The sequence below is a fragment of the Pristiophorus japonicus genome, chromosome 4 (genome assembly GCF_044704955.1).
Source record: "Pristiophorus japonicus isolate sPriJap1 chromosome 4, sPriJap1.hap1, whole genome shotgun sequence".
Taxonomy (NCBI): Eukaryota; Metazoa; Chordata; class Chondrichthyes; family Pristiophoridae; genus Pristiophorus; species Pristiophorus japonicus.
In genome coordinates, this window is record NC_091980.1 from 99,344,491 (window position 1) to 99,370,268 (window position 25,778).

Here is a 25,778-nt window from a genome sequence, read left to right on the forward strand (position 1 = left end):
TTACAACCCTCTGAGAGAAGGAATTCCTCCTCATCTCTGGTTTAAATGGGCGGCCCCATATTCTGAGACTATGTCCCCTAGTTTTAGTTTCCCCTATGTGAAAATATCCTCTCTGCATCCACCTTGTCGAGACCCCTCATTATCTTATATGTTTCGATAAGATCACCTCTCATTCTTCTGAACTCCAATGTGTATAGGTCCAACCTACTCAACCTATCCTCGTAAATCAACCAAGTGAATCTTCTCTGAACAGCCTCCAATGCAAGTTTTTCCTTCCTTAAATACGGAAACCAAAGCTGTATGCAGTACTCTAATTGTGACCTCACCAATACCCTATACAGTTGTAGCAGGACTTCCCTGCCTTTATACTCTATCTCCCTTGCAATAAAGGCCAACATTCCATTTGCCTTCCTGATTACTTGCTCTACCTGCATACTATCTTTTTGTGTTTCATGCACAAGGATCCCCAGGTCCCTCTGTACTGTGGCACTTTGCAATTTTTCTCCATTTAAATTATAATTTCCTTTTCTATTTTTCCTGCCAAAGTGGATAACCTCACATTTTCCCACATTATCCTCCATCCGCCAAACTTTTGCCCACTCACATAGACTGTCTATATCTCTTTGCAGATTTTTTGTGTCTTCCTCATAATTTGCTTTCCCACCCATAAGAACATAAGAACATAAGAACATAAGAATTAGGAACAGGAGTAGGCCCTCTAGCCCCTCGAGCCTGCTCCGCCATTCAATAAGATCATGGCTGATCTGGCCGTGGATTCAGCTCCGCTTACCCGCTCGTTCCCCATAACCCTTAATTCCCTTATTGGTTAAAAATCTATCTATCTGTGACTTGAATACATTCAATGAGCTAGCCTCAACTGCTTCCTTGGGCAGAGAATTCCACAGATTCACAACCCTCTGGGAGAAGAAATTCCTTCTCAACTCGGTTTTAAATTGGCTCCCCCGTATTTTGAGGCTGTGCCCCCTAGTTCTAGTCTCCCCGACCAGTGGAAACAAGCTCTCTGCCTCTATCTTGATTATCCCTTTCATTATTTTAAATGTTTCTATAAGATCCCCCCTCATCCTTCTGAACTCCAACGAGTAAAGACCCAGTCTACTCAATCTATCATCATAAGGTAACCCCTCATCTCCGGAATCAGCCTCATGAATCGTCTCTGTACCCCCTCCAAAGCTAGTATATCCTTCCTTAAGTAAGGTGACCAAAACTGCACGCAGTACTCCAGGTGCGGCCTCACCAATACCCTATACAGTTGAAGCAGGACCTCCCTGCTTTTGTACTCCATCCCTCTCGCAATGAAGGCCAACATTCCAGTCACCTTCCTGATTACCTGCTGCACCTGCAAACTAACTTTTTTTGGGATTCATGCACAAGGATGCAACAAATTTTTAAGCCGGTTCACGGACTCCCAGGCCGCCTGCAATTTCTGCGGTCTGGAGGAGTCCGTGTTCCATGTTTTTATTGAGTGCACGAGGTTGCAGCCTTTGTTCCATTATTTGAAGGGGCTGCTCCTGAAATTCTGGCTGCACTTCAGTCCCACTCTCCTGATCTTTGGGCACCCTGTGCAGAGGGGAGCGGGTAGGTCCGAAGGCCTCCTCGTAGGACTGCTCCTGGGCACGGCCAAGGGTGCCATCAGCCGGTCCAGGCAGCGGGCGGTCGAGGGGGTCGTTCAACCTGACTGCCTGCCTCTCTTCCGCTCTTACATCCGGTCCAGGGTGTCCTTGGAGATGGAGCACGCGGTGTCCACCGGTACGCTCGCGGCCTTCCGCGAGAGGTGGGCACCGGAGGGACTGGAGTGCATCATCACGCCCGGCAACCAAATTTTAATTTGATTTTACGTTTTAAAGTTTAATTTGTTTTAATTGCTAGTGTTTTTAGTGTCCCCTTCCCTTTTATAGGGGGCACTGTGGAAAAATTGTGATTTTAGTGCCCAAAAAAAAACCAAAAAAAGAAAAACAAAAAAACCCCCCAAAAAAAACCAAAAAAAGGAAAAAAAGGGCCTTGTAAATGTCTGGTGTGTCACCCAGGTCGGGTGGCACGGTTTAATGTTTTATGTTTTGCAGATAAACTCCAAAAAGAGTTTCATGCACAAGGACCCCAGGTCCCTCTGCACCGCAGCATGTTGTAATTTCTCCCCATTCAAATAATATTCCTTATTACTGTTTTTTTTCCCAAGGTGGATGACCTCACACTTTCCGACATTGTATTCCATTTGCCAAACCTTAGCCCATTCGCTTAACCTATCTAAATCTCTTTGCAGCCTCTCTGTGTCCTCTACACAACCCGCTTTCCCACTAATCTATGTGTCATCTGCAAATTTTGTTACACGACACTCTGTCCCCTCTTCCAGGTCATCTATGTATATTGTAAACAGTTATGGTCTCAGCACCGATCCCTGTGGCACACCACTAACCACCGATTTCCAACCCGAAAAGGACCCATTTATCCCGATTCTCTGCTTTCTGTTAGCCAGCCAATTCTCTATCCATGCTAATACATTTCCTCTGACTCCGCGTACCTTTTTCTTCTGCAGTAACCTTTTGTGTGGCACCTTATCGAATGCCTTTTGGAAATCTAAATACACCACATCCATCGCTACACCTCTATCCACCATGCTTGTTATATCCTCAAAGAATTCCAGTAAATTAGTTAAACATGATTTTCCCTTCATGAACCCATGTTGCGTCTGCTTGATTGCACTATTCCTATCTAGATGTCCCGCTATTTCTTCCTTAATGATAGTTTCAAGCATTTTTCCCACTACAGATGTTGAACTAACCAGCCTATAGTTACCTGCGTTTTGTCTGCCTCCTTTTTTAAACAGAGGCGTTACATTAGCTGCTTTCCAATCTGCTGGTACCTCCCCAGAGTCCAGAGAATTTTGGTAGATTATAACGAATGCATCTGCTATAACTTCCATCATCTCTTTTAATACTCTGGGATGAATTTCATCAGGACAAGGGGACTTGTCTACCTTGAGTCCCATTCGCCTGTCCAGCACTACCCGCCTAGTGATAGTGATTGTCTCAAGGTCCTCCCTTCCCACATTCTTGTGACCAGCAATTTTTGCCATGGTTTTTGTGTCTTCCACTGTGAAGACCGAAGCAAAATAATTGTTTAAGGTCTCAGCCATTTCCACATTTCCCATTATTAAATCCCCCTTCTCATCTTCTAAGGGACCAACATTTACTTTAGTCACTCTTTTCCGTTTTATATATTTGTAAAAGCTTTTACTATCTGTTTTTATGTTTTGCGCAAGTTTACTTTCGTAATCTATCTTTCCTTTCTTTATTGCTTTCTTAGTCATTCTTTGCTGTCGTTTAAAATTTTCCCAATCTTCTAGTTTCCCACTAACCTTGGCCACCTTATACGCATTGGTTTTTAATTTGATACACTCCTTTATTTCCTTGGTTATCCACAGCTGGTTATTCCTTCTCTTACCGCCCTTCTTTTTCACTGGAATATATTTTTGTTGAGCACTATGAAAGAGCTCCTTAAAAGTCCTCCACGGTTCCTCAATTGTGCCACCATTTAGTCTGTGTTTCCAGTCTACTTTAGCCAACTCTGCCCTCATCCCACTGTAGTCCCCTTTGTTTTAGCATTGTATGCTCGTTTGAGACACTACTTCCTCACCCTCAATCTGTATTACAAATTCAACCATACTGTGATCACTCATTCCGAGAGGATCTTTTACGAGGAGATCGTTTATTATTCCTGTCTCATTACACAGGACCAGATCTAAGATAGCTTGCTCCCTTGTAGGTTCTTTAACATACTGTTCTAAGAAACAATCCCGTATGCATTCTATGAATTCCTCCTCCAGGCTACCCCGTGCGATTTGATTTGACCAATCGATATGTAGGTTAAAATCCCCCATGATTACTGCCGTTCCTTTTTCACATGCCTCCATTATTCCCTTGATTATTGCCTGCCCCACTGTGAAGTTATTATTTGGGGGCCTATAAACTATGCCCACCAGTGACTTTTTCCCCTTACTATCTCTAATCTCCACCCACAATGATTCAACATTTTCTTCATTCGAGCCAATATCGTCTCTCACAACTGCCCTGATATCATCCTTTATTAACAGAGCTACCCCACCTCCTTTCCCTTCTTGTCTATCTTTCCGAATTGTCAGATACCCCTGTATGTTTAATTCCCAGTCTTGGCCACCCTGCAACCACGTTTCTTTAATGGCCACCAAATCATACCCATTTGTAATGATTTGTGCTGTCAACTCATTTACTTTATTTCGAATGCTGCGTGCGTTTCGGTAGAGTGTTTTAATACTAGTTTTTAATCCCATGATTTTTAGTTTTGACCCCTCCTGCAGCCCCTTTATATTCAGTGGCCCTTTTTGTTTTTTGCCTTGGGTTTTTCTGCCCTCCACTTTTACTCATCTCCTTTCTGTCTTTTGCTTTTGTCTCCTTTTTGTTTCCCTCTGTCTCCCTTTATTGGTTCCCATCACCCTGCCATATTAGTTTAAATCCTCCCCAACAGCACTAGCCAACACTCCCCCTAGGACATTGGTTCTGGTCCTGCCTAGGTGCAGACCGTCCGGTTTGTACTGGTCCCACCTCCCCCAGAACCGATTGCAATGCCCCAGGAATTTGAATCCCTCCCTGCTGCACCACTGCTCAAGCCACGTATTCATCTGAGCTATCCTGTGATTCCTACTCTGACTAGCACATGGCACTGGTAGCAATCCCGAGATTACTACTTTTGAGGTCCCACGTTTTAATTTAGCTCCTAGCTCCTTAAATTCGTCTCATAGGACCTCATCCCTTTTTTTACCTATATCGTTGGTACCAATGTGCACCACGACAACTGGCTGTTCACCCTCCCTTTTAAGAATGTCCTGCACCCGCTCCGAGACATCCTTGACCCTTGCACCAGGGAGGCAACATACCATCCTGGAGTCTCGGTTATGGCCGCAGAAACGCCTATCTATTCCCCTTACAATCGAATCCCCTATCACTATCACTCTCTCACTCTTTTTCCTGCCCTCCTGTGCAGCAGAGCCACCCACGGTGCCATGAACTTGGCTGCTGCTGCCCTTCCCTGATGAGTCATGCCCATCAACAGTACTCAAAACGGTGTATCTGTTTTGCAGGGGGAGGACCGCAGGGGACCCCTGCACTACCTTCCTTGCACTGCTCTTCTTGCTGGTCTTCCATTCCCTAGCTGGCTGTGTATCCTTCACCTGCGGTAAGACCAACTCGCTACACGTGCTACTCATGTCATTCTCAGCATCGTGGATGCTCCAGAGTAAATCCACCCTCAGCTCCAATTCCACAACGCGGACCGTCAGGAGCTGGAGGCGGATACATTTCCCGCACACGTAGTCGTCAGGGACACCGGAAGTGTCCCTGAGTTCCCACATGTACAGGAGGAGCATATCACGTGACCGTGCTCTCCTGCCATGACTTAATCCTTAGATACACTTAAATTGGCAACAACAATGCTGAAGTTTACTCACTGTTATAGAAGAGAGAAAAGAAATACTACTCACCAATCACCAGCCAATCACTTACCCCCTTGGCTGTGACATCACCTTTCTGTTTCTTTCTACTTCTTTTTTGCCTTCCCCCTGTAGCTGCACAAGCCTCTCACCGAACTTGCGCTGTTCCTGGTCTCACTGGCCTTTATAGGCCTTTCGCCGACCCCGGACTCACGCCTCTTGCCGAACTCGCGCTGCGCCCAATCTCACTGGCCTTTTGTAGGCCTCTCCGATCCCCGGAACTCCCGCCTCTCGCCGAACTCGTGCTGCTCCGGTCGCACTGGCCTTTTTTAGGCCTCTCTGATCCCCGGAACTACCGCCTCTCGCCGAACTTGCGCTGCTCCTGGTCTCGCTGGCCTTTTGTAGGCCTCTCCGATCCCCAGAACTCCCGCCTCTCGCCGAACTCGTGCTGCTCCTGGTCTTGCTGGCCTTTTGTAGGCCGCTCTGATCCCTGGAACTCCCGCCTCTCGCGGGATCTTTGTATCTTCAGGAAACTTGGCTACATAACACTCAATTCTTTCATTCAAGTCATTAATATCGATTGTAAATAGTTGAAGACCCAGCACCAATCCATGTGGCATCCCACTAGTCACTGTTTGCCAACCGGAAAATGACCCATTTATCCTGACTCTCTGTTTTCTGTTAGTTAGCCAATCCTCTATCCATGCTAATATATTACCCCCAACCCCATGAACTTTTAGCTTGTGCAGTAACCTTTTATGTGGCACCTTATTGAATGTCTTCTGGAAATCCAAATACACCATGTCCACTGGTTCCCCCTTATCCACCCTGCTCATTACATCCTCAAAGAATTCAAGCAAATTTGTCAAACATGATTTCCCTTTCATAAAAAAAAATGAAGAAATTAGGTGCTCAATTTTCCCCAGTTATCTGCGCCGTTTCTTTGGCGTAAATTAAGATATCCAAATTTCCCCAAACTTTCTGCGCCAGAGTAACTCAGTTAGTTACAATTTTTTTCGGTTAGTATTTTTTTGCGTAACCTGATGTCGGCATCAGTTTTTCACATTTAAGTCAGTATGGCTAACTTACATTTCTCCTAGGACGGCATACGTGACCTCTCCCCAAAAAAACTTCTGGGCACTTATGAAAAACCAGCGCACATTAAAAAAATCGGTGCAGAAAGATACCATTGTTTTTATGCAAAGTTCTGGCAGGAGTCAAGAAGACAAAGAATATGCATAATGAAGCATAATTCTTTCAAAGTCAAAGGGAGAAAATGGAAGTCTGATGCAATTCTTCTATTTTTGATTTTTTTCAAAGTACCTCGCCACCACCGAACATCTCCTCACCGGACTCGAGCCCCGAGCCCCTGGACACAGCGGCTCGAGGCTTGGCTTCAAAAGAAGCCTGGGGGGAGTGGACGCGAACTGAAAGGATAAGAACCCTTATACATACAGCAGTTTCAAAAGAAGCCCGGGGGAGGGGGGTTGGTGTGGATGCCGAACCCCTGTGTCTGGGCGAAGAAGCGATTCTGCCAGCCAACTCTCGAGCCCAGTGAGGAGACGTTCAGTCGGTGGTGGGGTGATACTTTGAAAAAATCTAAAATTAAAGAATTGCATTAGACTTCATTGCCCCAAATGTCTTCATTGAATGCCTAGCTTCCCGTTCTAAGCAAGCCTATTGCACATGCGCAGACCAGGGTATGGTCCATACTAGGGCATCGACCTTGGGGACAGAGAGAGAGGAAAGAAGGTTTAAGTCCTTTGTCCTGCTGTTTTGAGCTTCTTGCAAAGGTACAATTTAATTATGGGGGCAATATTGACAATGCCATACCTTGTGCAAGCTGTCTGCATAATGGTGCTGCGGAGGAGTCGATTGATTAGACATCATTGCATAAGGAACCTCAGAGCACATAAGATTGATGGACAGGAGGCCTTACCCACATCGGGTATAGCGAGATAGGCATTCATAACTGCACCTCAGTGATGCAAACTGTGTGAGAAGGCTGCGTTATCGCAAAGAAGTTGTAACCAAGATCTGTGAGTTAGTAAAAGCAGATCTGCACCCTAGGAGCATCAGGAGGACTGCTTTGTCAGTTGAAGTAAAGATTACAGCTGTACTTTTATTTTATGCATCTGGATCATTCCAGGCCAAAACTGGGGATGTGTGCACCATTTCTCATCATGCAACACATATCTGCATTCGGCAGGTGACTGCTGCACTATATGCCTGGAGGAATGACTGCATAAAGTTCCCTATGACCACCCAGGCAATGCGTGAAAGAGCTGTGGGCTTCTCCAGTATTGCTGGCTTCCCAAAGGTACAGGGCTGCATTGATTGCAAGGCGATGTGAGTACAAGCACCTTTGGGGGATTCCGACATGTACAGGAACAGAAAAGGTTTCCACTCCATTAATGTGCAGCTCGTGTGTGACGACATGTATCGCATCATGTCAGTGGATGCGGGATACCATGGGAGCACCCAAGATGTGTTCATTCTGTGCGAGAGCACTATATCTGCCATGTTTCAGCAGCAGCCAGAAGGGCAGAGCTGCTGGGAGACAAAGGGTACGGCCTCGCCACCTGACTCATGACGCCCCTACGCGTAACCCAGATGGAAGCTAACTGTCAATACAACATGTCGCATATTACAATGTGCAGCATATTAGAGAGCACCATTGGCATCTTGAAACAGCGTTTCTGATGCCTGGACCATTCCGGAGGCTACTTGCAATACTCCCCTGAGAGTGTTGGTCAGTTCACTGTTGTGTGCTGCATACTACATAACTTAGCCATCATGAGGCAGCAGCAGCTGGTAGTAGAAAACCCTCCTGAGGTGAGAGTGGCTGATGATGAGGAAGAACATGCAGATGATGATGATGAGGAGGAGGAGGAGGAAGCCATGCAACTACCTGAACCCGGAGCATGACGGCGGAGGAGGGCGGACCGTCGTGCCCCTTTAACGATTGCTCGAGCCTTGCGCCAGCAGCTCATCCATGAACGCTTTGCTGCCTGAAGGCTCAGCGGCAACTATTCCACATGGAGCATGTTTATTGTTTGGACCTGTTCCGTAATGTTGTGTTGTGTTAATGGAACAAATAATGGAAACGATTCTTCTTTCATTGAAAAAGTTGTGTTAATAATGGAACAAATAATGGAAATGATTCAGTTATAATTTAAAATATATTTTATTCAAAAGTTTAACACTTGTTTGTACTTAACTAACTTTAAGAAAAATATTCTTGCATCAAACTTTAAAGTTTTCAGTTAAGGTCACTTACAAACTTTTAAACTTGTAAATTTACATAAATTAAAAGTTTTTTGTAATGTGAGAACAGTTACAACAATAACAACAATATTAACAACAACAACAACAACAGCAGCAAAGAAAGACTGCACCCATCTCTGCTCCGCCTTATTCTAAGACCGCCCGCTGCGCTTGATCTAGGTGACTTCACCCCTGCCCGCAGTCCGTGGCACAGCATTTCTCGGGTTGGTACCAAGCTTATACTTTCGAGCATCTCGGGTAATGTGCACTTCTTGATCGGGGGCGTGGGCAGGTGGTAATGTGGAAGGCTTGGCTTGGGCCTCTTCAGAGGCTGGTCTGGGGATTGGAGTGGGAGTGGCAGTTGATTCTGTCAATGGGCGCAGGGTCTGGGCATGTTCCCTTATTGCAGCAGCTAACTCTGACATTCCCTCTCTCACGTGCCCTGACAGCATCTCCACTACTTATAATATTCCCTCCCTCATGTTCACCAACAGTGTATCAGCTACCTGCAACATCAATGCTCTCCGCACTCATTGCCATCATCTGAACCACACCTGTTAGATCCTGCATCTCACGAGAGCGCAGTTGAACTCTCCTTCCCCTCCTCACCCTGGCTGTGACTCACTGCATCCCACTGGGACCTGCAGCCTCGGACTGTGCAAAACCATGGAATGTCCCAACACTAGTACCACTCAGGAAAGGGGCTGGCACCTCCTCCAGAGTGAGTACAAGAGTGGGGGCTTCATCCTTGCCCTCCCCCCTGCCCCTCCCAACTTTGCCCCCCTCATCCTCACCCCCATGCTCTTGGTCTGGAAGATGGGATTGGAAGATGTTCTCCTCCTCAGGCGCATCGGCGTCTGAATCTTCTTCTGCATCAGCTTCAGCCTCATCAGGGTTGGCCTCAAGTTCTGCAAAATATAACAGAACAGACAAATGGTTAGCAGCAGAGGAGGGTCAGGGTGGCATGAGCGCAGGCTCATTTGAAGGACCACGATGAATGATAACACATTGCATCAACCGAAGCGTAGCTGATGGAGACATCCCCATGAACCGAAGCATGGCTAGCCCGCGCAGTACTTGACTTTTAGCAAAGCCAGACTGTGGAATTTGCAGGACTTACCCTCTCCCTCAAGTGTGGGCTCAGCTTGTGCAGTGGTGATTGCATTCCTCCAGGCAGGACCCATCAAAGCAGCAACCCTGTCTTCCAGGTGTGTCAGTGAGTGCAGATTTGCTGGGCCTCCTCCTGTTTGAGTTCTTTCCCTTTTGTTGTGTGCACCTTCCTCTGCAAAGATGAAAATATAACTTTTTAGAGAGGGTGTCTTTCTGCTGGGTGGGACATACTGATGGTCACATTTACAATTGCAATTCCAGTGAATAAATGAAAATATTATTTACACTAACTACTTGACCAAGGTCCTGCCACTTTTTGCACTGGCCTCCAGACCTCGGGGTGGTCACCATTGCACAGTAATCTTGTACAAGATGATTCCAGCGTTTCTTCATTTCTTTTGGTGAAACTTTTAAGTGACCACTGCTGGTGTCCAGCTCGTGCCATCTGGCCTCAATTACAGTAACCAGGGCCTCCACTTTATCCTGTGAGATATTCTTGGTCCTTGAGTTTTTCCATTGAGAATTAAAGTTCTCACACACAACTGGCTTTTTAAAAATGGCTGAATGCAGACCGGGAGCTGTACTGGACATGTGCGCCCATAGTAGTCACATAAAAAACGACTTTTTTTTTCGCGCATGTGCATCACTTTTTCGGCGCAGACATTAGAGTTCACCCCCCAAAATTAAAGGACAGGCTGCGCGCCGCCAATTTAAAAAAATAGAACGGGGAAACTTGCAAATTTTTTTGGGGGAGTAGTCGAGGCCAAAAGAAACGGGCGTAACTCTTGAAATACGTCAAAAAATGGCATTGGGGAAAATTGAGCCCGTTGAATGTTTTTGTGGAATCGTGATAGAGAAGTGTTGCTGTGTTTGGGGCAGAATGGAATCCTTCTGTGTGATCAAATGTGCAGCACGCGTGGCAATGGTTACTGTAAGAATGAATGCTGTTTGCTCGGCTCATAGGCAGCAAGAGCAGATGAGGAAAAAAAAACTCTCAGGATAGTAAGATTGTCTACGGATTGACAACTCCAATTAAATATATCCTTATAATAGGCATGTTATAAGCATCTTGCTTGTAACATGTTTCAGCATTCCCAATGGAGCCTGGAAAGCATCAGACTAACCCTTTAGTTCTTTCACACATAAATTTCCATGCCTGTAATACTTCAACTTGAATTTTGGGGCTGGCACAGAGAAAGGCTCCTAATGTCACACATGTTATGCCATCAAGTCAAACTCCCACCTAAAACTACTTGCATGATGTGTAATCCTCCATTCACACCAAAAGGAATGTAGGCTTGGATGGAAGTGTAATTCACATGTGATCCAAATGCTGAAACGTATGCTTTGTCTGATTTTAAAAGAGGTGGCTTCCCCACAACCATGGAGAAAGAAACCAGACTGGTGGCAGCCCTTCCAAACTGCGTGGTGTGACCTGCCATGAGGAGATAACTCTGGCAATTATGGGTGGGGTGACCACAGAGGGTGTAGGCCAGGAAGAGTTTGTTGTATTGGTGCTCGTCCAACAAAGCAAGTGAAATGAGTGGCAATTCCGCAGCCACGTCTCCACTCCATTTACAGATCTTTTTGAATCACAAAATTGTGAAAAGTTCAACAAAGAACCACAATGTCGGTGATCCACTTGGGAACATATTGAGTGTTTCATCTGATCTGTGCAGACAATGAAATCTTCCCTTCCAGACCCTCATAATTCTCTCAGGTGAATGAATGGGTCTTGTTATTCCAAAGCATTCCTGTGTTCCGCATTCTCAGTGGGGTTATGAACCACGGCAGTAAGGACTAACCTTTATCCCCAAAAACGATCCTGAACAATGAATATTTTCCCTGAATAGATAGGGAGGCTGGAGTTCCTCAATACAAAGAAGTCATAACACCTGCCTGCAGAGTTGGCATTCATATAAAGAATCCTTTGCAGTTAGTCAAAGACACCTTGTACATTAAGAGAAAAGATATTCTTTCTGTTAAATAAATTCAAAGGGTTGACTCTTGGAGCTCATATGACAATGCAAATCCTATCAATAGCACACTGCACTTTGGGGAACTTAGCAACATGATAAACTAACAGCCCCATAGTCCTCGAGTCATATCAAAGTAAATTAATTCTCCAACTCTTCTGTAGATTTTATTTGTCACCTAGCAAATGCATACCCAAATGGAACTGTGGGTGATATACAAAGACCCACTATTGCAGCTTGAAAGGAGCCAATGGCAAAAAAAATCCTTAAAGTGGCAGAGACTTTGACAGCAACTAGGAAAGCTGTTCAGACTGATTATTTGGGCTGCAAGTCATCTTTCAAAAGGTGGCACACATCATCTATCTTCTGTATAGTGAATGTTAGTTTCACACAGAGCTCCTCACTTAAATCTTGATTCAATCTTTGGGGACTAAACAAGCTTTGGGAGATGGAGTAATATTTAGTTTGTCTCATCCTCCTTAAATGCTGTTGCACTATTCTTGGGTCTGTTTTCCTTCGTCTCCTCCATTTTTTGTGAATAGAGAACTCCCCATAGAGAAACCCATGTTGCTAGATAAGTAGCTCTCAATCTGGGTGGAGGTCCATACTTTCTTGGGGTGGGAAGGGGGTGAGAATTCTGACAGACTCTCAGGGGAATACATTCAGCTTGTTCTCGAAACTGGCAATAGTGCCCAGGATTTTCACCCAATGACGATGAAGGAACAACAATATATATCCAAGTCAGGCTGTTCTGTGACTAGGAATGGAACTTGAAGGGGATGGTGTTCCCATGATTTTATCCTTTTCAGTGTTCGATCCTTTGAAGCTGTTGACGTAAGCTTGGTGAGTTGCTGTAGTTCATCCTGCAGATAATATGTACTGCCACCACAGTACACCAGTGCTGGAGAAGGTGGGTGTTGAGTCCAGTGACAGGAGCACTGATCAAGTAGATTGCTCTGCCTTGGATGGTGTCAAGTTTCTGGAGTAGCTGCACCCATCCTGATGTGTGGTGAGTATTACACACATTTCTGGCTTGTACTTTACAGGTGGTGAGACATTAGGTGGTGAGCCACTCATTGCAGAATATCCAGCCACTGCCTTATTCTTGTAGCCATTGTGACGACCAATGAAAATTAATTGAGTTCTATAAAGGGTGAGCAATCCTCCAGCCAGATTACTGCCCAGGCAGTGAAAACAGGAAACTACACCATGATTACCTACAATTAGGAGGTATAATGACACCCACACACATTCTGTGTGAAGCCAGCAAAATCTGCACAAATATTTGTGCTGCCCAAATTGGCACCTTGCAAGTCAGGCTGATTTATCAATGTGCCCTCGTGAAGTATGTGGGAATGCTCTCTGATCATACTCTTGTATGAGATAATGTGACAAATTTTGAAATGTTTTGTTCCCTTTTTAATCATAAAAGCACAGTCTTTAGGTGCAAAGTTCAAAGTGGTTCATTTCAATGATTGACTGATTGGTAACAAATTATTCACAATGTTTTGACTTTCACAGACATAAATTTTATTTAGTGCTGATTGGACTATGAGTTTTGTCTTGCATCCTTCTTGCATAATGTATATATTCAAATATTTGTATGTAATTTGGCTCATTGTGTATTAGTGTGTAATATTGCTACATTCTTTTAATATTCCAACTTCAAGTTAATTGAGTGATTCAAAATAGGACACACCATTTCTGGTGATAAATTACAGTCCTATTAGTCTTAACTCAATACCGCACAAAATATGCTTGAGGATTTTCTGTACAATAATAACCCAGTGAACTAGCAGTCAATATGAATTTAGAAGGGGAAGATCCTGTCTGACCAACGTCATTGACTTTTACGAGGAAGTGACATCCCAAGGGGTGTAACAAAGACTTCCAAAAAGCAATTAACAAAGTTCTGCATGAAAAGCTACTAGCTAATCTTGGAAACAGATAAGAGATTGGCTGAGGGGTAGGAAACATCAGTTAAATGTTATCGAGGAGTCGTGTCAGGGGAGTGTCGTGTCAAGAGGAGTGGTGAATGGGGAGCCACAGTGTGTGCAGCCATCAAAACTTGCACAAATAATTGCATTGGCAAAATTGGCACTTTGCAAGTTAGGCTGATTTATCATTGTGCCCTTGTGAAGTATGTGGGAGTGCCGAAATAGAACTAAACTTTTGTTTATAATTTATATCGATGGACAGAACTTCAACTTTGGTGGGAATGTAAAATGGATTGGTAGCAAATCAGCCACCCATTAAACATCTCACCTGATTTTGCTTTACAATGGGGCAAAAATTGTGGTCTCTACGATACGCGTAGAGGCCCCACAAGTGCCGGTTCTTGATGTGCATGTGCTGAAATCCATCACTTGCGACTGTCAAAATTTCTATTGACAGTTCCAATGCATCCCCGGGAGAAAGGCCTTCACAAGCGGAGATTTGGGCTATTTGCCCAACTCCTGCCCAGCGAATATCCTTCAAACTCTTACGCCTGGTAAAAGCATAGAGTTTTAAAAGATAGAAAAATAAAATTTTATCAATAATGTTTATATTAAAAACCCTGTCCATTAAGGTAAGTTTATTTTTACTCCTATTAAAACATATTTAAAAAATGTCAAAAAAATAAATTAACGTCTAAAACATTTAATTAAATTAAATTTCAATTAATTTGAAATATGTGAAGTGTTCTTTTTATTTATTTAAAATGTCTGTGTGATTTTGGGGGTATCCCCATTCACAGAAATGGTGATCTCTGTGCAAACGGAACTCACCATTATTGTGAATGGGGATACACCATTTTCATTGGTTGGTCCGGCCCACGTGATCCCAGGATGCACAATACGCTCCTGGAATACGTGGATCTCTGCGCTGAGCTGCAAATGGAGGTGTCGTAGCACAAGTGTTCATTCTTCCGGGACCACCAGGTACATTCAGAAAGATTTTTGTGGTCGGAGGCATCCGCCCGCGGGAAGCCTCTGACCATAATTTTTGGCCCATTGACTTCAATAGAAAGTAAAAATCAGGCGAGGTGTATAATGGACGGCCAATCAAGTAGTGCCCATTTTACACCCCTACCCAACATGAATGTTCCATCCACTGACTTTGATTCAGAAATGCAATGCAAATTGGTCCAGTAGAAGGGGCAGTTGATTCTGAGCAGGCGGCTTAAGAAATACTTACTTCTGTTCTTCCCCAAGGTGGGCAAATTATGGAAGTATAGAGAACAATGGCAGGTGAAATTTAAGGGCTAATCTGAAATGTTACACTTGGAGAACAGTCCCTTACCGGCATCAGAAAGATAGGCCTTAGCGCACTCAGTGCTAAACTGCTGATTCTGGAAGACAAAGTTCTTTTCCATTTTTGAGGTAGTGCTATAGACCGCACTAACCTTATTAGACCTCATAAAATTGTGAACAAACATTATGATAGGTCCCATAAATGAATTATCCAAGCTGTTCTGCAGCATGACACCTCATTCCCTGAATGTTGTATAAAACAAGCATTTGGAGACCTGCAAACCAAAGCTTGATCTAAAGCTCTAGTAGAAACATAGAAACATAGAAAATATGTGCAGGACCATTCGGCCTTTCGAGCCTGCACCACCATTCAATAAGATCATGGCTGATCATTCACCACAGTACCCCTTTCCTGCTTTCTCTCCATACCTCTTTAGCCGTAAGGACCATATCTAACTCCCTCTTGAATATATTCAATGAACTGGCATCAACAACTCTCTGCGGTAGAGAATTCCCCAGGTTAACAACTCTCTGAGTGAAGAAGTTTCTCCTCATCTCAGTCCTAAATGGCTTACCCCTTATCCTTAGATTGTGTCCACTGGTTTTGGACATCCCCAACATCGGGAACATTCTTCCTGCATCTAATCTGTCCAGTCCCATCAGAATTTTATATGTTTCTATGAGATACCCTCTCATCCTTCTAAACTCCAGTGAATAAAGGCCCATTCGATCCAATCTCTCCTCATATGTCAGTCCAGCCATCCCGGGAATCAGTCTGGTGAACCTTCGCTGCACTCCCTCAATAGCAAGAACGTCCTTCCTCAGACTAGGAGACCAAAACTGAACAAAATATTCCAGGTGTGGCCTCACCAAGGCCCTGTACAATTGCAGTAAGACCTCCCTGCTCCTATACTCAAAACCTGTAGCTATGAAGGCTAACATACTATTTGCCTTCTTCACCGCCTGCTGTACCTGCATGCTAACTTTCAATGATTGATGTACCGTGACACCCAGGTCTCATTGCACCTCCCCTTTTCCTAATCTGCCGCCATTCAGATAATATTCTGCCTTCATGTTATTGCCTCCAAAGTGGATAACCTCACATTTATCCACATTATTCTGCATCTGCCTTGCATTTGCCCACTCACCTAACCTGTCCAAATCACCCTGCAGCCTCTTAGCGTCCTCCTCACAGCTCACACCACCACCCAGCTTAGTGTCATCTGCAAACTTGGCGATATTACACTCAATTACTTTATCCATATCATTAATGTATATTGTAAATAGCTAGTGTCCCACGCCACTGCGGCACTCCACTAGTCACTGCCTGTATTCTGAAAAGGAACTGTTTATCCCGACTCTCTGCTTCCTGTCTGCCAACCTGTTCTCTATCCATGTCAGTACATTACCCCCAATAACATGTGTTTTAATTTTGCACACCAATCTCTTGTGTGGGACCTTGTCAAAAGCCTTTTGAAAGTCCAAATACACCACATCCACTGGTTCTCCCTTGTCCATTCTACAAGTTACATCCTCAAAAATTCCAGAAGATGTATCAAGCATGATTTCGCTTTCATAAATCCATGTTGACTTGGACCAATCCTGTCACTGCTTTCCAAATGCGCTGTTATTTCATCTTTAATAATTGATTCCAACATTTTCCCCACTGCTGATGTCACGCTAACCAGTCTGTAATTACCCATTTTCTCTCTCCCTCTTTTTTTTAAAAAAGTGGTGTTACATTAGCTACTCTCCAATCCATAGGAACTGATCCAGAGTCGATAGACTGTTGGAAAATGATCACCAATGCATCCACTATTTCTAGGGCCACTTCCTTAAGTACTCTGGGATGCAGACTATCAGGTCCCGGGGATTTATCGGCCTTCACTCCCATCAATTTCCCTAACACAATTTGCCACCTAATAAGGATATCCTTCAGTTCCTCCTTCTCACTCGACCCTCGATCCCCTAGTACTCCGGAAGGTTTTTTGTGTCTTCCTTCGTGATGACAGAACCAAAGTATTTGTTCAACTGGTCTGCCATTTCTTTGTTCCCCATTATAAATTCACCTGAATCTGACTGCAAGGGACCTACATTTGTCTTCACTAATCTTTTTCTCTTCACATATCTATGGAAGATTTTGCAGTCAGTTTTTATGTTCCCAGCAAGCTCTATTTTAGCTCGGTTTTATTTTTACTGTTCTTAATTTCATCAATAGAACTTTTTACTTTAGAGCTAATGCCATTTTTTTCTGCTGCTTTTCTGCATTTCAGCATGCCTTTGGTTCACCACCAGCAGTAGCATTTTTGCTGCTCCCAGTTGTCACTCTCACCTTAAGCACTATGCTTAGCTTTGGATTCCACTGCACTCACTGACTATTCTGAATTTGGAGAAGAGGAATTCCTGCTAAAGGAGGGAAGACAGATACACTTGCATCTCAGATATCTGGCTCCCACCAGCAGGCAGCCCAGAACTAATGTGATACAACTCAATCTTCTTCTTCTTCTTAGGCAGTTCCTCGGAGTCGAGAATGACTTGCTTCCACACTAATATGAGTTCTCAGGTGACTGATGAGTCCAATGCGGGACCTACATTTTCTGTCACAGGTGGGGCAGACAGTGGTCAGAGGGATGGATTGTTCTGCATTCCCACCGCTGTTTGTGCTTGGCTTCCGTGTGCTCCCGGCAAAGAGACTCGAGGTGTTCGGCACTTTCCCAGATGCTTTTCCTCCATTTTGAACGGTCTTAGGCCAGTTTTCCCAGGTGTCAATGGGGATGTTGCACTTTTTCAAGGAAGCTTTGAGGGTGTCCTTGAAGCATTTCCTCTGCCCACCTTGGGCTCGGTTGCCGTGTCGAAGCTCTGAGTGGAGCGCTTGTTTTGGGAGTCTAGTATCAGGCATGCAGACTGTCCATCGAAGCTGATCGAGCGTGGTCAATGCTTCAATGCTGGGGATGTTGGCCTGAGCGAGAAAACTGATGTTGGTGCGCCTATCCTGCCAATGGATTTGCAGGATCTTGTTGAGGCAGCATTGGTGGTACTTCTCCAGTGCTTTGAGGTGCCTGCTATACATAGCCCATGTCTCTGAAGCATATAGGAGGACGGGTATCACTCCTGCTCTATAGATCATGAGCTTAGTGCCGTGTTTGAGGTCCTGGTCTTCAATACAGCTACTTGGGCATGTAGCCCTGCCTTCGCAGTTTATGATTCAGTAGGGAAGCAGTCACCTAATTATGCCATCTACTGGAACATCTCCTGCAGGCTACATCCAAGAAAGGATACCAATATTGCTTTGAATCATGGAGGACTTCATTCGATCAATATATACTATGTGAAATAAAGCAGAATAACGCAGCAGCCACATGCTTTCATCCTAAGCCGTGGTACCATAACCATAAGCAGATCCTGCTTTCCATAAAAACAGGACTCTACTCTTACTGCCCAATATCTAGTCCTACAATAGCATGACCCAGGGGACCACAATAATGAAACCTCTTGTCATATGTACTAGATACCATTACCTCACGTTCCTCCATGAGTGCTTCTTCAATCTCCTGTCAGGCAGACTGATTAACATTGTAGCGATACAAGGTCAGTTACATATCATCAAGCATTTTTATTTTACAAACCGTAAATGATCATACAGAGAAACAGGTATCGCCAGCACGGTTGACTCTTAACTGCTCTCTGAAGTGGCCAAGCAAGCCACTTTATTAAGGGCAACTAAGGATGGGCAATAAATGCAAGCCTGTGCAGCAAGGCCCATGTCCTGAGAATGAATGTAAAAAATGCCAATTAATTCAGTCATTCTTCCTGATATAGAAAAACTATTAAAGCATGGTACATTATCAATCATCACCATCGGCAGTCCCTTGAAATCGAGGAAGAATTGCTTCCACTCTAAAAGTGAGTTCTCAGGTGACTTTACAGGGAATTACAGGTGGGACAGACAGTGGTTGAAGGAAAGGATGGATGGGAAATCTGGTTTGCCACATGCTCCTTCCGTTGTCTGCGCGTGATTTCTGCTTGCTCTCGGCGACGAGACTGGAGGTGCTCAACGTCCTCCCGGATGCTCTTCCTCCACTTAGGGTAGTCTTGGGCCAGGGATTCCCAGGTGCCGGTGGGGATGTTGCACTTTATCAAGGAGGCTTTGAGGGTGTCCTTGAAATGTTCCCTCTGCCCACCTGGGGCTTGCTTGCCGTGTAGGAGTTCTGAGTAGAGAGCTTGCTTTGGGAGTCTTGTGTTGGGCATGTGGACAATGTGGTCCATCCAATGGAGCTGGTCGAATGTAGTCAGTGCTTCAATGCTGGAGATGTTGGCCTGAGCGAGAACACTGACGTTGGTGCGTCTATCCTCCCAGTGGATAGTGGACACTATCCAAATTTAGCTTGTTAACTTCTGCTCAGCTTTTTTCTGAATCTCTTGGCTCTGAGCTTAAACACGAGAGTTTTCTTTTGCTAGATTGGGCTCGCTTCCTATACCTTGCTGAACTGATCCGACATGGGCCTTGAATTTGCGGTTGGAGGCTTTCCGTGGGGAAATACCTCCGATCCACGAATAAAATGCCCGTATACCCAGTAGTCCAAGAGGTACCGAGACTTGCGGTCCTGGGCCTCTCAGGGTACCCGCGGGTAGAGGCCCACTGTAAGAAATTGTGAATTGGAAGAAATAACTTGAGACCAAAAAGTCTCTTCAGAATTGAGGGATTCATTCCATGGTACAATAGTTAAAGCGACTTGAACAGCATGAACATAAATAACTGATAACAGTAAGCTAGGGGCAAAAGCTTCTTCGAGGTGGAAATCAATGCTGACTTAAGGCCTAACACCTTGATCAAGTTTAGCTTCTGAGGTGGATCGATCCTGGTTAATAACCTAACATCTCCAACCGCTCGAGGGACAAACCAACAGAAGTGACCGCTGCCACAGACTGCAGAGATCTGCTGACCCAAGACCCTCGCGCTGCCTTATCAGGCATCTAACTATCAGTCTGTCCGTATGTTCATCTGTCCATTCGGTCGTGCCATTCCGCTCCGGAGGTCGTAGATCGCTCTCTGCTGTCACGAATTGTATGACTATTATACTTATCTTAACTACATGTAGTATCTGATTATGCTTTAAATTGTATCTCTTTAATAAAATACCTTAAAACTCCTAAGACCCTTTGGGTATCTGTGTGTGACCTGTGATCCTAATCTTACACCACGTATCCCCCCAGGGGTGCATGCTGTTCGCAAGCATCCCTGGGATCATGTGGGCCAGCCCAACCAATAAAAGAAGGGGATTCCCATTCCCTTTTACCAGACGTAAAAATTTCACGGGCATTCGCTACGCAGAAGTTGGACAAATAGCCCAACTCTCCGTCCGCGGATGCCCTTTTCGCAGGCATGTATTGGACCTATCTAGAAGATTCTTGACAGATGAAAAGTTCTGGATTTTCATGCATGCACTTCGTGCGCGAAAATCTGAAACTTGCATGGCCCTTACAGGCGCGTGTGCACCTCGTATGCAAATTACAGGCCCTCGTGTTTCTCTCTTCTTTTGTCCCCTACCTGGACGGAAAATGGGCAGTGTTACTTCTGATTCCTTCCCATCTGCTAGTTGGTCAGGAGTGCTGCCAATGAAGCAAGCTACTGCACTCCCAGGAGTGGATTTCCGACTGATAACCCATGTGGAGCTTACAGGCAGTGTGGTTATTTTAACATACCTGCTTTGGATGCCTCGTGGAATCGTCTGAATGTAACGACCTCTATTTGTCTTGATCTGATAAAGATAACAGTTTAAATGATTAGCTAATTAACTTTCAGGAAAGCTCATTAATATATTTATCTCCTCTTTGCTTTACTGGTCCAACCTGCCTTTCTCTGTCAAGATAACAAACCTTTGTGAATTAACAACATTCCAAATCTGTATTCATGACAAAAGTTTATTATAGCTTGAACCAAAAATCCTTCCTATATCAAATAGTCAGGAATCCTAAAATATGACAGGCAAAATAATCAGTTTGGCTGCTAGGTGACCAGGGTTACTCTTTCCTGCCCTTGCAATTAATACCAGCTTTTGATGTCAGATCAAGTAGTATCCTGGGGTATATAGCTCTTAAAAAAAGTGTCATCTATTGAGTGCTGCACAAATTTACCTTTTGGAGAAGAGAAGCAATGCAGCCAGAAGGGCTGGAATGAGACCTTGCAGCCTTGTCTGTAGAGAAAGAGGAGAAAGAAAAGGAGAAGCGCCAAAGGCTGATGCAAGGCCAGGCCATCTGGTGTGGTGAGGAGTCACCGACAAGGTTGTCTCTTAAAAGCAGCCCTTGAATTCCTCTGGTGATCACCCTATGGCCTTCATTGTAGTAAACTGACTCTACAACAACAAGATGACCTTAACGCCCCTTGCTTCATCACCATCCCTACATATTAGGCCCTAGTGCCAACATGCAGATGCCCTTTCAGTGCAAAAAAAATCATCCTCAATCATCCCAAAAATAGGTGGTTATTTCTCTACCCCATGTGAGTATTTCTAAACAACAACTTGCATTTATATAGCACCTTTAACGTAGTAAGATGTCCCAATGGTTCCCCAGTCGATGCCCTTGATGATAATGTAGGGTGTGTGTTGCCTACTTCCTCATCGCTTGTTCCTTCTAAGTACCTACCCCATGGGGAGCAGTGAGTATATGATGCATGTTGCTACTTCTCAGTGTGGACCTTGTGATGTAACTGTCAGAAATTCCCTGTTTCTGCTGTGCCATGACCAGCATCTCAACATTTATGTTGATAGGTTGCTGCTCTCTCCTACTGCCTTCTCTCTGAGGCAATCCTCTGAGGGGGCTGTGTGGAAGTGACAGATAGATCCTCACGTTCAGAAGTAAGCTGCTTATTCATCTTTCCCACTGCCATATCTTAGCTGCTAGCCCTCCTTTGTGGATGACCAGGATATGTGTAGGGACAGACCCTTGACCATGACTAAAAAGTATGCAGCCAGTAATTAAGGTGCTGTCAAGCCAATCCTCTAGCCTTTGAGACATGAAGTGAGTGCCTCCTGTAAATTGGAACCCAAAAGCTCAGTAACAACAGACACAGAGTTGGCAAACAAAACCTCATCAGCACTAGGATTCTCTGTTCTCTGCAGTTCCTCAACACATTGGAGTTGCCATTCCCTCTATGATACTCTGCAGGTTCCCAGATCCTCTTAAGCCTACAGAGAAGTTAAAGCAGCACTGCTGCATATAAAAACATAAAAACATAAGAATTAGGAGTAGGAGTAGCCCATTCAGCTCTGCCATTCAATGACACCATGGCTACTCTTCTACCTCAACTCCACTTGCCTGCACTATCCCCATATCCCTTGAGTCCCTTAATATCCAAAAATCTATCGATCTCTATCTTGAATATACTCAACGACTGAGCTTCCACAGCCCTCGAGGGTAGCGAATTCCAAAGATTCACAACCCTCTGAGTGAAGAAATTTCTTCTCATCTCAGTCCTAAATGGCCGACCCCTAACTCCTGGTTCGAGACACCCCAGCCAGAGGAAACATCCTCCCTGCATCTACCCTATCAAGCCCTGTAAGAATATTCTCCACCATTTCATGCAGGGAGTTCTGAAGTTTCTTGAAGTATAGTGGTAAGAACTACTAATTAATCAATGCACATTGGTGAGGAAAACTTACTGGGGTCTGTTGTAGATTAATTGATAGAGATTGAATGCTAGGAATATTCAACAACTCCATTATCACTATCATGTGAGTACCAGGGTGGTAGAAAGCAAACTAGGTGGGCCTTTGTCTTTTTTCATCTTGCAATTCCTATGTTCCTATGGCCCCGAACTTGGTGGGAGCTAAGGCGCACCAGTTTCTCGGCGGAATGTGAGTTTTTGCCGCCTGCTGCCACAGGGGCCAGTTGGGCGGGAGTTTAGTCGCGGTTCTGTCGGCAGCAACAGGAACGGCAGGCAGCGGGAGTAGGCGGACGGGAGCAGGTGGCAGCAGCAGTGGGCGGTAGGTGCAGGCCTTTCGACTCGGCAAACATCGGAGGCCGTGCACCGCGAGATTTAGATTTTTTTTTGGAGTTTCTTGTGGGCGATGACATCACTTTTCCCCTGATTGGGGCTGAGGACACAGCTGTGCATGCACATAAAACCTCACTACTCACTTGCACCTGCCAGTTGCAGGGGGGTCAGATTTGGAGAGAGAAAAACGAGATCATCATCAGCCATCCATCTAAGAAAGCGGTCATGAATACAAAAAACCTTCCAGGATGTCTGATGGAGGGAAGCCCAGAGCTCCCTGGTTTAATGAGGAGGAGCTGGAGGAACTTGTATGTGAGGTGGAGCACCGTTATAAAGACCTCACCCAGGATGGTCGTGGCACTCCTGCACCACCCCAATATAGACGCATTTGGTGGGAGATTGGGGAGGCCGTGTCCTCAGTGGGCAACATTGTGCGGGATGACGACCAGTGCAGGAAATGATGGAACGATATTGTTACATCAGCAAGAGTATGTAAACATGTATTGTTGCACTTTCGTACTACTCCAAAAGGTTCTGTGTCCGTTGTATGTGTGTGTGTGTGTGTGCGTGTGTGTGCGTATGTGTGTGTGTTGCATGAGCAAATGGGTAAAGGCTGCAACCTTTATTTCTGCAGAAGAAAAGAGCATCCAACGCATCAAAGTGGCACCCGAGGGAGTGCACCGGAGGGGGCCCACCAAATGTCATCGAGGTGACTAGCTTAGAGAATCGTGCCTTGGCTCTGGTGGGTGACCACCCCCGTGCCACCACACAGGGTGGTGCAGATCCCGTGCTAGAGCATGGTAAGCTTATACGAATCTCCGGTCTGCGTCATGCTCATGTCATGCAAGGTCATGTAATGTTATGTCAAATGCTTTTTACTGCACTGTGTGTCGCCCATTAATGGTGTGCTCATGTAGCGACGGAAATCCTTGAAGTAAGAATGTGAAATGTGACGGTACACATGTCAGCATAACCAATTCCGCCCCCCCCTTCCCCCCACCGAGCAATGCACCCCATCCACCTCTGGCACACAAAGGCAGTGTAAAACACTACCGCCTTCCACCTCGACACTGTCAGCAGCCCAACACACCAGCTCCTTCCACCATCCCTCCCCCTCGCAGATCACCCATATCCACCGCATCCACCTCCGCCACCCAGAGTCACAAACACCAGGAGGAAGAGAAGGGAGAAGTGGCAGTTTTCGTACCACTTGAGGTCGAGGAATTGCAAGAGGAGGACTCCAACCTCCTGACATGTGTATAACCTGTTTGGTCAGCATCGGTTTCAGGATCCGACTTTTTGGGCTTCGAATCGAACGGTGCGGGAACAAGTGTTAGGAGGCGCAGAAGCCCATGCCGGAACCACCCATGATGATGCAACAAGCCGATGAGGATACAGGACGGGTGGCAGCAATCCAAGAAATGGTCCAGTTGTCGAGGACGAGTGTCGAGCTAGGTCGAGATCTGCTGCAGGCTATGGCTGGCATAGCTGCCAGCATCACCACCTTTGCGGAGGAGCATTCTGTCAGTATGTCGCGGCTCATCAGTGCAGTGGAGCGAAACACCGACTCTGTAGAGGCCATGTGCCAATCGATGCTATCGGGCCATGTCATGCACCAGTGAGGCTAACAGACCCCGAGGAGCCGGAGTTGCCAGCGGTTTCCATCTCACCCCCTACATTCTCTCCAAGACGAACACAACAGCAGCACTCCGGCTGCCCTCCGGCACAACATTATGGAGCAGAGGCGGTGAGGGGCAGGGGTGCAGCTTGCCATGGTGAAGGTGGTGCCATGAAGAGGACGATGGGGGGAAAGAGAGGTGGTGGTAGTGGGTAGAGGGTTGGTTGTTGGTGCTGGTGATGTTGTTAAGTGTTCATTTAGTTGTTGCTGTTGGTTCACATGGTTCGTTTGGATTGTCACTTGACAGGTTTTGGAAATAATGTACACTTTTTGGATTCACTTATTTGCATGTTCTGTCACTTGCCATGCTGCACAATTCAATACAGACACATTGTTCACCAAGTCTTGGGGCTAGATTTTACACTTTTTTTGCATGCATAACGTCCACTTAATGTCCATTTTACCGCTGAAATGAGGTATAACGCCCAGATATCGCCCATTTAGACACAAAATGGAAATTGACACCCATTTTTTGGACACTTATCGCCGAGCATTACTTTCCGCATGTGCGTAATGCCGGGAGAAAATAATACCGCCCGCTCACTTTTTTTGGGCGGAATCATCAGAATGGGCGAAACCAACGGCCATAATATCGCCCAGCGCTAGTTTCCGCACAGAATTAACGCCAAGATTAAATAATACCGACCGCCCACTTTTTTTTGTCGTAAAGATCACATTTGCCGAAACTAACGCCCAGGAGATTGCCCAGCGTCACTTTCACAGCCTCGCACACATCTTGCCCACAATAGCGCTCACCCAAAACACTGCTCAGAAAAAGTGGAACTGGTCTGAACGAATCACAGCGGTGTGGGCGTCATTTTTAAAATCGCAGGTCGCTTCATTCAAAAGGCTGCTTCAACTTCGGGGGAGTTTGGATTGGCTCTGGAGTTCTTCTCAGGTGAAGTAACTATCTCAATAGACATAGTTTCAGACTCTGGACTATTGGGGTTTACTGTAGGTGTATTTTAATGAGGAAATTATTGCTTCTGATCAATCGCTATTATACTTTCATTGCAATGGGGCCAGCATCGATTAATAC